The sequence below is a fragment of the Pecten maximus genome, chromosome 5 (assembly GCF_902652985.1).
Source record: "Pecten maximus chromosome 5, xPecMax1.1, whole genome shotgun sequence".
Taxonomy (NCBI): Eukaryota; Metazoa; Mollusca; class Bivalvia; order Pectinida; family Pectinidae; genus Pecten; species Pecten maximus.
The window spans coordinates 13,631,082-13,636,605 of NC_047019.1; the positions used below are offsets into that span (position 1 = coordinate 13,631,082).

Genomic DNA, 5,524 nt, shown 5'->3' on the forward strand with positions numbered 1-5,524 from the left:
CGATATTAATTATTATAGTAAAGTATGTCCAAGTTGGACTACAGCTTTCTTTAATTAAAAGTGTATTAATTTACTCCTCTATACCTTCGGTGTACGTTGTTGAAAAATAGTGAGCCACAGTAGTAGCATTTGCCGTATTGCGACCATGCTGCTATAAGAAGTGGATTTTAAATGTACATAAATACGAGTTAAAATTCTAATACATGTACTTTGACGAATAGACTACGTGTATGTGATTGTGTATGTGAGATGGTATGTATAGGGTGTGTTTGTGTGTGTGTGTGTGTGAGAGTGTGTGTGTTACACAATGGAAATCATGTTATGTTTCGCTATTCATTAGCTTCAAGCTGATTTTGTTTATTTCGGTTTCGCTAACTTTCAATTAGTTCAGGCTTATCAATAGGGGGTAAAATGGCCAAAGCAAATGACCCATGCTGGACACACAAAGAAATTCTCAAAACTGACCGAACTTGATTGTTCACGCCTAACCAGATGGTATCAGTCCTCCCGTTACGAATACGTTACCTTTGTTGGGGGTCATATCGATAACTTATGACGTAACAACATGGCGACGGTGCTCTTTCAAGTCGCCATATCAATCGGTCTTCATTCACGGGGAAATCAATTTTCATAGTCAGATTGGCGTGTAATTTGTCTGTGGGTCGGGAGAGCGCCCCGGGAGATCATATACACAGTACCCTAGGAGACCCTATAACGGTTTGGGCGACTTGTTAGCGACATTTGTCGAAGGGCCATCAGTATCAGTCATAGACTTTAGGGCACGCGCGTTGCGTCTCTTCAAAGAGTACCGTTACAACCCACAAGATTGATGGGCATGGTAGCGTTAGTTCCCCGTAATTCCCGCGACACCTTTCCGGTTCCTTGTCCGTATTTTAAGGTATTGCAAACATATTTCAAAAAACACCTTTACCAACAGGTCTCCGATTGAAATTAAATGAAAAAAAAAATAAAAATAAAAAAAAATAGAAATATGGTATTCAGTATTTCTTTCACCTGTGATGATAGCATATTCATTCTCAGTATTTCATGTTACCAGAACTTACACAAGGGGACGTAATTCTGATGATAACCGTAATTAGAATAATCGTGCTATGATTTTCGGTAAGATTTCACAAATTAGGTCCTGCACCTATGATCAAGAAGTTCGCGGATTCGGTCCCCATCACAATTCTTCTGAAATACGTACATGACACGAGGACATTCATCAATCGCCAGGCCATCAGGAGAGTTAGGACGTTCATATGTCATTTGGAACTCCTGTCACAAAATTATAATGACCGGACTCATGTTACCATTGTCATATTTGACTGTATATACTTTCTTTGGCGAGATACCGGCATTGCAAAATTTTTATAGGGATTGAGAGTGATATTTACATATGTTTACGAAACGAAACAAGTTTGCTTTTAATCTTTACCATACATGTAATGTACCTCAGATTGGAATACAAATATATTTTGAAAAAATGCATATAAGTTTCATTAACAGATATACAGATATAGTTCCGAAAGATATTTTGCTTTTTATCCATGAAATTTACATCTATTGTGTAGAGGTATGTAACACCTTTACGATACAGTAACTGTTTACACTGTTTGTCCAGTGGACACGCTCCTGTGGTCAGCTAGTGACCACTCCCATCAATTATGTATTTGTGGGAACAAAGTTACTATGCTATAGACGATACTGACCATATGTGTAGGACAATAGAACAATTTACATGTACCTCATTATCCTATCAGTTTCGGAACACACCTAATTTGCATAATCTCATTGAGCATGTCATATACTGAAACATTTATGAGACGCAGATTTGTCACGAAACCTACTATTTGGACTAAACAATAGAGGCAGGCGATTGAATGGGCGGGACTAGCCGTGTCCATCGTAGAATTGAGTTCGTATTTGTGAAACAAGTCAAATTCGGACTTAATTATGTCCAATGACTTTGGTGAGGATACGGGACAATGTCCATGGCTTTCTGTTACGACAAATTACTACTCTCCCTGGTAGTCCAGGGTGTTGGTCTACGACGGACGGTTACAGTTATGACCAATTAAAGTATTTTGTAGGCGTGATTGTCCGGTGAAGGTTCAAAGTTGTTAAATTGGAAACTAGAACTTGGGTAAAAAAAACTGCCGAGTTAGCATTCCACAAACGATAAACAAAACTGTGGGTGTGTTTGTCGAGACAACTGAGACAAAATACAGATCTAATATCACAGCGAAATAGTGTATTCTCCACTGACGGGATTCTGGGAATCGGCGACAAATAGGACCTTTGAGGCGACTTGGTTGGTGTTTTGACATTTATTTCTATTTAATTGTTATTTTTATCTTCAAAATATAACCCCCTGCATAGAAAAAAAAACAACAACAACAACAAAAAAACAACCAAAAAAATACTCAGATAAGAAGGCCGGTTCCCTCATCACCAAGGGCATGAACTATTGTTTTTAACCAATAATGGGTCACAAATACATTATTTGGACGTGACGTATCAAGTCCATATGGAATGGGGAAATGCTGCAAGTGGTTTGGGAGAAATTACCTATTGATCGATTAGTGAAGAAAAACTTACGATACGACGTATCAGTATACGAGATTTTTTTTCCCTTTCAAAGGAGTAATACTATGGAATACGTCAGACAGCAATGTCGTTAATATACTGTCTCTGGCCAGGGGAAAGATTATATTATACCAATCGTTCTGGCGATTTAAAATTCAAATGAATGGTTAGTTTAGAGATTTGTTTCCGGTATAGGATAGGAACCGACCTTCCTGGTCTAACACGGTCTCCGAGTCCACAAGTCACGATGGTGTGGTCAATGTAATGGAGTTTCGTTAGATGTCAGGTAAGATAAAACAGATGACCAAGTCGAAGATTACGATCTTAGGGGCGGAGAGTTTAGTTTGACCTGACAGATGGGTCAGTACATGTAATGGCCATTGTGATAACCTTGTGGCCTAAGGTGACTCGTTAGTTCACAGTTTTTGTACAGACCAAAAGACCTTTGTCGGCACCACCGAGTGTAGATACCGCTACAATTAATGTACTGTAAGACGATGCTGTAGATTTGTTCCAAGACGACCTGATCCCTCGGGGGTCGGGCCAGTACCTCTAGGGGTCGGGTCGGTGACCTCGAAAAGCCGGGTGTGAAAAGGACACAGTTATCTTGTCAGCGCCTGTCAATACAAGCGTTTTAACGACTTTGTTTTAGAACTATGATATCATTCACATCCTGTTTAGGGCTCGTGCGAGGTTAATAACGACAAATTATGTCGACATAAATATCTCTTCCCTCCGGTGCCGATTCGTTTGTTAGCTCTATGATAGCTTACGACGATACTTACTATCATACCGACGTGTCAGTATCCATGTTAGCTGTAGTTAATTTTACACGGGACTGACTCTTGGCCTGCAGATATTAATTACGTAATTATTTAAAATTCTTAATTAAGATACTTACTTATTTACTGAAAAATCAACTTTCAACAACAAAATTCCCAAAGTGACAGAACATTACAACATCTTTAAACCGACTTAAATATAAATATACTATCGATTATGATGTGTTTATTGATATCGATTTCTCTTGCATATTGACCAGAGATATATTTTAATTTAGTTTCCTGTATTGACATTTCAACAAATTTAATTTATTTTAAGATATCTGGGTATTTCAATTTAAACATTCTTTCACTTTGAAAGAGGTGCGATATGTGTCACAGGGACCTGACATAAAATTCCAACATACGGCACATGAAAATTATATTATATATAATAGAACATTGGTTGGGAAGTTGTGCCAAATCCCTGTGTTCAAGATTCATACAAGACAGCCAACAAATTGGGGATGGATCCGTTTTCAGAGCAAAATCACAGGGACATGGCACAAATTGTAAATTCTGTGCCCATATATGGTAAATTTAATAATATATACATTTATTACATTTTTACCAGTGAAATATCAAAAATTATTCATTCTATAAAAGTGATATTTTTCACTAGTGAAAAATATCACTTTTGCTGATTTGACCAATCAAATTAATGATTAGAAAATAGCAAAATAATTGACCAATCAGAAAGCCCGACATATACGTCAGCAGCTGGACAGGGGAAACTACTTTTTTTGTTTACAAATTATCGCTGTAGTCCTAGTTAGCAAACGGGATAGGGTTTTCGTTGATAAAAAATGTAATAAACAGAATATCTAACAGTGTCTTCAGTAAAACCAAATATATTTCACTCGTGTGGCTAATATTTTGATATTTTTCACTCGTGCTGCGCACTCATGAAAAATATCAAAATATTAGCCCCACTCGTGAAATATATTTGGTATTACTGAAGACACTGTTAGATATCCTCTATATATGTACAGTGGGTTGGGAATTTGTGACAAAATCCCGAATAAATCACACAATATTGATGGTGTGCTTTGCAAAGCTAGCTATAATAAAACAAAACCGTGTTGAGAAGGTAAGAGAGCCGAGGGAATCAAGTCTAAATCATGAGCAAACAAAAGAACGAGATTAGAAAGGAAACTCCATATTACTGGATTGACCTTTGCTGACCTTTGCGTGCAGACGTCATGTCTTACGGTAATTGTCTGTTACGTTTTCCCGTAAAAGCCGTCATATCTCGATATCTACTTGTGCACGTGTGCATGTGATCCGCAGGTGCAAATTGATATTGACGAATGCGCGTGTCCCTTGTCACATTAGAAGGCAAACATGTTGATGCACGTGTATACAAAATGTCAAGCACTAGCAAGATTTCGGCTTATCGGCCGATCCATCTCTTGGCGTCCTCGTCAGTGAAATGCCACTCGGGGATTAGATATGTGGTCGCCATCTGTTACAGAACTCTCGCTACACTATCAACTTTTTAGTACTTTTAAATTTTTCATTTTGAAATCATCGACTCAATAACGATTTACATAACCGTAAAATGAATAAAATCTATTATCTTCGTCAAGGCTTATTAACCAATTGGCAATATTTTTTCGGTCTATTAGACATGAAGCATCGGTGGTTCAGTGGTAGAATTCTCGCCTGCCACGCGGGAGGCCCGGGTTCGATTCCCGGCCGATGCACATCTTTTTCCCAATTTTCATACTATAAAAGCTACAGAAAAATAAGTACTCTTATCTTCGAGTAATTTGATTCTTTTAAAACAAATTGTAATTAAACTCTCAAAAAAGAAAACTTGCAGTAAAGCAAATGCTAATTAACTGAAGCTATAGTAAAATCATTCACCCCGAGTATTTTAAGAATGCCCTCCGTGATGCAGCTCCACGTGTGCAAACTTTCCTTTTAAAAGCTTTATTTTGTGACGTGTGCTATAGCATGTGTCCTGCGACAGAGAAACACATCATATTAAAAAACACAAATATACTGTATTACTTCGTACAGCAAGAACAAGCCTTGTCGATTTTATACGGTGATGAATTGAGTTGGTCTTTTAAGACAATTTCAATGAACCACGAAGCAGTTCAAGTCCA

General features: G+C 37.8%; 1 non-coding gene across 1 annotated transcript; it reads left to right on the forward strand.

The window, feature by feature from the left end:
* Window positions 1–5,045: 5,045 nt before the first annotated feature.
* On the forward strand, window positions 5,046–5,116 carry Trnag-gcc. The gene has a single exon. It is a non-coding gene; the product is annotated as a tRNA-Gly (tRNA).
* Window positions 5,117–5,524: the final 408 nt, after the last annotated feature.